Source organism: Ranitomeya imitator, chromosome 4 (genome assembly GCF_032444005.1).
Source record: "Ranitomeya imitator isolate aRanImi1 chromosome 4, aRanImi1.pri, whole genome shotgun sequence".
In the NCBI taxonomy this organism is placed as follows: domain Eukaryota; kingdom Metazoa; phylum Chordata; class Amphibia; order Anura; family Dendrobatidae; genus Ranitomeya; species Ranitomeya imitator.
In genome coordinates, this window is record NC_091285.1 from 102421037 (window position 1) to 102428464 (window position 7428).

General features: G+C 43.2%; 1 long non-coding RNA gene across 1 annotated transcript; it reads left to right on the forward strand.

The window, feature by feature from the left end:
• The first annotated feature begins 4428 nt into the window (after positions 1–4428).
• On the forward strand, positions 4429–5016 carry LOC138673963 (uncharacterized). The gene is made up of 3 exons (XR_011320394.1): positions 4429–4496; positions 4577–4645; positions 4840–5016. It is a non-coding gene; the product is annotated as an uncharacterized lncRNA (long non-coding RNA).
• Positions 5017–7428: the final 2412 nt, after the last annotated feature.

The window sequence follows — 7428 nt, forward strand, 5'->3', positions numbered from 1 at the left end:
AAACCAGCTAGAAAAGTAAATCAAACCCCCCTTCGTCACCCCCTTAGTTAGGGAAACAAAAACAAAATTTAAAAAATGTATTTATTACCATTTTCCTATTAGGGTTAGGGCTAGGGTTGGGGCTAGGGTTGGGGCTATGGTTGGGATTAGGGTCGGGGTTAGGGCTACAGTTAGGGTTGGGGCTAAAGTTAGGGTTGGGGCTAAAGTTAGAGTTAGGGTTGGGGCTAAAGTTAGGGTTGGGGCTAAAGTTAGGGTTAGGGTTGGGGCTAAAGTTAGGGTTGGGGCTAAAGTTAGGGTTGAGGCTAAAGTTAGAGTTAGGGTTGGGGCTAAAGTTAGGGTTAGGTTTTCGATTACATTTACGGTTGGGATTAGGGTTAGGGGTGTGCAGGGTTAGGGGTGTGGTTAGGGCTATGGTTGGGATTAGGGTTATGGGTGTGTTTGGGATAGGGTTTCAGTTAGAATTGGGGTTTCCACTGTTTAGGCACATCAGGACTCTCCAAACGCGACACGGCATCCGATCTCAATTCCAGCCAATTCTGCGTTAAAAAAGTAAAACAGTGGTCCTTCCCTTCCGAGCTCTCTCGTGCGCCCAAACATGGGTTTACCCCAACATATGGGGTATCAGCAAACTCAGGACAAACTGGACAACACCTTTTGGGGTCCAATTTCTCCTGTTACCCTTGGGAAAATAAAAATTTGGGGGCCTAAATAAACATTTTTGTGGGAAAAAATACATTTTTATTTTCACGACTCTACGTTATAAACTGTAGTGAAACACTTGGGAGTTCAAAGCTGTGTAAACACAGCTAGATAAGTTCCTTAGGGGGTCTACCTTTTAAAATGGTGTCACTTGTGGGGAGATTCAATGTTTAGGCCCATCAGGGGCTCTCCAAACATGACATGGTGTCCCATCTCAATTCCAGTCAATTTTGCATTGAAAAGTCAAACAGCGCTCCTTCCCTTCCGAGCTTGCCATGCGCCCTAACAGTGGTTTACCCCCACATGTGGGGTATCGGCGTACTCAGAACAAATGGCACAACAACTATTGGGGTCCAATTTTTTCTCTTGCCCTTGGGAAAATAAGAAATTGGGGGTGAAAAGATCATATTTGTGAAAAAATATGATTTTTTTTATGGCTCTGCATTATAAACTTCTGTGAAGCACTTGGTGGGTTAAAGTGCTCACCACACATCTAGATAAGTTCCTTAGGGGGTCTAATTTCCAAAATGGTGTCACTTGTGGGGGGTTTCAATGTTTAGGCACATCACGGGCTCTCCAAACGCAACATGGCGTCCCATCTCAATTCCAGTCAATTTTGCATTGAAAAGTCAAACGGCGCTCTGAGCTCTGTCATGCGCCCAAACAGTGGTTTACCCCCACATGTGGGGTATCGGCGTACTCAGAACAAATTGCACAACAACTTTTGGCATCCAATTTCTTCTCTTACCCTTGGGAAAATGAAACAAATTGGAGCTGAAGTAAATTTTTTGTGAAAAAAAGGTAAATTAAAAAAGTTAATTTTTTTTTAAACATTGCAAAAATTCCTGCAAAACACCTGAAAGGTTAATAAACTTTTTAGAATTAAAGTTTTTAGAATGGTGTCACACTTGGTTATTTTCTATCATATAGACCCCTCAAAATGACTTCAAATGTGAAATTGCTGGTCAACTTTTAACCCTTATAACTCCCTAACAAAAAAAACTTTTTGGTTCCAAAATTGTGCTGATGTAAAGTAGACATGTGGGAAATGTTACTTATTAATTATTTTACATGACATATCTCTGTGATTTAAGGGCATAAAAATTCAAAGTTGGAAAATTGCTAAATTTTCAAAATTTTCGCCAAATTTCCATTTTTTTCACAAATAAACGCAGGTTATATCGAAGAAATTTTACCACTATCATAAAGTACAATATGTCACGAGAAAACAATGTCAGAATCACTAAGATCCGTTGAAGCGTTCCAGAGTTATAACCTCATAAATGGACAGTGGTCAGAATTGTAAAACTTGGCCCGGTCATTAACGTGTATTAACCACCCTTGGGGCTTAAGGGGTTAAAATATAAGGGAGAATTGAGATCGTTGTTGAGGAGAGCAGTGGAAACTAAGGTTATTCCGCAAAAGAAGGCCGGAAGCTGCCGGAGTTCCCCATGAAACCGCATTGGTACCATATCACGAAAATACATACGGAGATTAAAAATCCACCGGGATGGCCTATTGTGTCTGGGGTGGGCTCTCTGACTGAACTGCTCTCGCAATATATTGATTGGTTGTTGCGGCCCTTACTGACGGGTATTCCTTCATATGTAAAGAACACAAATTCTTTTTGACACATATCAAGCAATTTAGTTGGCAACCAGGGTTCATGTTAGCCTCAGCGGATGTAGTCAATTTGTACACACGCATTCCCCAGAGAGAAGGGGTTGATTCAGTAAGGCAAATCCTGGGTACCATCAATAGGGATTGTAACTTCATCGATTTTGTGTGTGATAGCCTTACGTTTATTCTGACACATAATGAGTTTACCTTTATGGATCTTTGGTACATTCAGATTGTCGGTACAGCCATGGGGACTCCGGCAGCATGTACATTTGCTAACCTATATTTGGGTCATTTTGAAGAAGCATGTATATATTCTACTGATAACGTATTTTTGAAACATATCAAACTGTACCTCAGATATATCAATGATTTGTTCTTTGTGTGGGATGGATCGGAGGAGACTTTTGCGCAATTTATTGTCTATTTCAATGTCAACACCATGGGAATGTCCCTTACGTCTTTTTTGGGAGGATCCCATTTAGATTTACTGGATGTGTCTATAAAAATTGAGGGAGGAGAGATCTGTACCTCCTTATATCGCAAACCGGTAGCTAACAATTCGGTTCTGCACTATGATAGTTATCAACCTACCCACACGAAACGCTCACTGCCATATAGCCAACTCTTGAGAACACTTTAGCCAATAATACCCAAGAGGGCTTCGAGTTACAAACTCGGGAATTAGGCCAGAGATTAAAGGGGAGAGGGTACCTGGATAGGGTCTGGCAGGATGCAGTGAGGAAAATGAGTGAGGCGAGCCATGATAATGCTCGGGAGATACGGGACACAAAAGAAAAAAGGTTTACATTTTGCTTCCAATACAGTCCTATGGACCAGCACATACGAACCGCCATTTAGAAGAATTGGCATATTTTGGAGTAAGATAAAGATCTAGCTGGAATAGTTTCTAGGGGCCCCCTAATCTCCAATAGACGCAGCACGAGAATAAGGGATGTCTTGGTGAGAAATCGGATTACAAAAGATAAAATGAACGATTGGCTTGGGCAAGGTGCCCCAAAGGGAAACTATCGTTGTGGACACTGTTCATATTGTAAATACCACGTTACAGAGCGGGTCCTTAATATAGGGCCCGTTACCCATAAGGTGACTCATTTTATATAATGCAAAACAGACTATGTTGTATATGTGCTCTTCTGCCCGTGTGGGCGGTTTTACATAGGCAAAACGACTCAACATTTATACATACGGTTTAGGGAGCACTTTAAATCCATCATATCCGGCAAAGGGGTTCCTAGACTCATTAGCTATATTTGTGAAGCCCATGGGGGCAACCCCAGTGTATTGACCTTCACTGGCATTGAAAAAGTAGTAACCATCTGAAAGAGAAGGGGATCCGCATAATCTCTTATTGAGACAGGAGGCTAGATGGATAATGCAAACATAGGCGATGGGTCCGGACTAAACAACAGGGTAGACATGTCGATTTTTCTATGAATGGGATAATGTATACTACCCTTATGGGATACATCATCACAAATAAATGGGACAATTAGTATTACCTGTATGGGATACATTATCATAAATGGAAACTGTCTCTTCTAGGAAGTTCAGTAAAGTGCTTGTATTTGGGCCATATGTATATATTTCTTTATTCCTTTTGACTGGCAGAGGCTGGTTTCACATTTGCGTTTTTTACGCTACGTTTGTAACGCATATAAACGCATGCGTCATGTTTTCCTATGTTTAACACTAAAAGCGTTTTTTCGATGCATGCGTCCTGCCGCGGAAAAGCAACATGCAGTAATTTTCAGAGGCGTCTATTTGGCGCATGGAAACGCATGCGTTCGTTTCCGTTTGATTTGCGTCAAAAAATACATTGCTGTCTATGTGAACGCATGCGTTTTTACGCACATGCGTTTGCTTGCGTTTTTGAACGCATGCGTTTCAATTGAGATAACCATGTCTAGAGACTGATAAGCCACCCTCTACCATCAAGGTGATAAAAGGGAGTGTGTGGACAGTTGCAGGTCACTTCTCACCAGACTCTCAAGAAGACGAGACACAGCCAATGCCTTTATTTTCTATTTTTTGGCTCTACATGTCCTAATTTCTTCCATTTCTTTCTTTCTACATGCATCAGAATGTCTTCTTTGGAGTCTTCATCTGATGAGGAATTTCAGCCACGTCAGTCAGAAGTGGAGCATGTCAGTGAGGTGAGTATATGCCTCGTCAGCTTGGTAAGTATTCACTGTCACATCGACACATGTGACAATTTGATTTTTCCTTTTTTTAGAGCACTTCTACTGAGGCACAGACCGGGCAGGAGCAGCGGAGTCAAGCTCCAGTGGGAAGACGGCAGCGGGTACGTATACAAGGCTGACTGTCCTCATTGTAATATTCTTGAATCTTCCTCTCTTTCCACTCGTATTTTTTTAATTTTTTCTTCTGGAATCCTTTTGTATGTTGACTTTTGTATTCATGCCATTTGTCATCATCTGTTCTCTTTCTTTTCCTTATGTAATTGAGCAAACTTTAATGACTTTCTTTAATTTTTAGGTTTCACAACGGGACGATGACCTGATCGACAACGACCTCCTAATCACCCTGGTCCAGGAGCGAGTCCCGTTGTGGGACAGCCGGGATCCACTGCATCAACACCACGCTCCGGCGTTTATGGAATGAGGTGGCCCAAGCGATGTGGGATGGCTGGGACAACGCCCCGCCACGGGTCCATAGTGCATTTGGTAAGTATTGCACTGCAGTGTGAAGCAGCAGAGGCCTTGGCCATGCTCTCTTGACTGTGTGTGATGAAAGAAACTCTCCGGAGTTTCTCTCACACAAAGTTGTCTGTTGTCAGGAATCCCTGACCGCTGCCACCAATTTGTCACGATTCACACCGTGACCATCACCCCTACGTCACGGGTCGGGGTGACTTTAGGCCAACAGACGGATATCACATGTGCAGGGGGCTTATCTTAGTTATCCCTCCACAATGCGATGAAAAAACACACACAAGGCTATTGACCTCTTAGGTTACAGCAGGGGCTTATTCTAGGTATCCCACTGCTCTTCAATATACAACGAACTGCAGGGATTTATGTATATCCCGCTTACAGTTCCACTTAACACTTGCAGCTCTCTGGCACCCCCCTTACTCTCAGGTCAGATTAGGTACTGCACCCTGGGTAATTAGTCGCCGGACAGGCTGCCTGCTATGTACTGGCTATTGGGCACGCTGCAGCGACGTGATAAACTACTCCCACTCAGGCAGGAACAATAATTTTCAACGCTGCAGTCGCTACAACATAACCCAAAAGTCTGCACACGGTATCACTGCCACCAGCTTCGATTAAACGGGTCCGAAGCTAACCCAACACAACAGTAGCGTATTTCCCTTCAGAAGACTTAGGGTACGTTTAGAGCATGGAGAATGAACTAATATGAAATATTATATCCCATAAAAATTAGGCAGTGCTTTATCAAAAATATTTTATAAAGATGTTACAAATGAGACAATTGCAAATATGTACAAGGGTAATTATAAAATAAACAGGGATTAAATGAGAAAAGATAACACTCACATGTTCTCAGTTCATTGCATGGCAGGCAACCATACGTCCCAGCTCATTGGACGTGCGCAGGGCTTTCCAGAAGAAGAAGCAAGCAAGACAGGAAGAAGAAGACTGAGCTGGGGATCGTGGCAGACAGTTATAGCTTCAGCCTGTGACATCCCAGAAAGGGGTTGGATCACCTCGTCCCTCCTACCTCTTCAGTTAACTCATTTTATCCTAATCTATATCTAATTTCAGTAACTCCGCTACAAAACATGTCATAGTCATAACAAACCCATCATTCATCTCGGATTAACGTGAGCATTCTAATGAGATCAAATATGTCCTATCTGGGATACATATTTACAGAGAAATCCCTACTTCTTTACCAGACGGAGTTAGAAGCCCGTGTTTCGAGGGATGGGTAGGTCCACCGAGGGAGAATAAGAATATATATTTTCGTGTTTGTAACGTAAACAGTTGGCCTAATATCTTACAAAAACCTAACAAAGAACTTTCATGGATCCTAGAAGTTTCTAATTCACTTATAGCTGGACAAGAGCTTACACGGCAGGAAATGCCGGTCGTAAATACCTTGGCTCTCCTAAAACCCCCACACTCTCTGAGAAGGAAAGCTAAACTCTGAAGTAATGGGAAGGGGGGGTTTTGAGCCCAGGGTCTGCCATGTGTTTTTGGAACCATGGTCAGAAGTGCCAAAAATCCCTCAGCTATGGTGCTAACAGGCAGAGAAACTACTACTTATTTTATACAGTTTCCTCACATCTGTGCACGGCAAAAAGTCCATTTCCTGACCATAATGTGTTTTTTTTTTAACAGTGGACAAAGTAAAGACACGTTGGCGTTCGATGAAGGACCACTTCAACAAGGACCTGCGCCAAGAGAATCGTGCTGCCAGTGGTTCAGGAGCAAGTATCATCGCGTTCTGTCATTTTTAAGACCGGTCCTTGCCCAGAGAACGTAAGTATTTGTCACATGCTTTCGGTTGTATTGTATTGACATAATCTGTATTTTTAAATTCCACAGGATTTTGCGTCTGGTTATTTTTTGGTATTAATTTTCTGTTTCCTTTTTTCACAGCACATACAGCACGACTGTCGGCCCAGGTTCTGGAGCGGTCCTTCATCCGACAGCCACGAACCCGTCCCAGCCATCCAGCAGCGCAGCAGCAGGTGGGCCTTCCACACTAACTGGAGACCAGGGAGCTGGCCCATCAGGTCTTCCCCTTTTGCAGTCCTCTTCCACTGCCCCATTTTTTTGGGGCTCATCCCGGCAGCGGCAGAGGGCTTTGGACAGGTCACTCATGCCCGAGTTTTTGCACTTGAGCTCGGTTTTACACGAAGCAATCAAGGCTTTAGTTGACCGAATGGATGTGTCTCATGACCTCTTGAATGCCCGTATCCAGGAGGTCACCAAAAGCCTTGATCAAGTGAAAGCCGACCTCCAGAGGCCAGCTCATCATTTTTTTAACCAAATTGAGCAGGGCATGTTGGAACACCTTACCCCTGATCTCCAGCTCAGTGTGATGCAGGCCTGCAATGCTGCTTACGTGCAGGCTATGCAGCAGAGTCGGTAT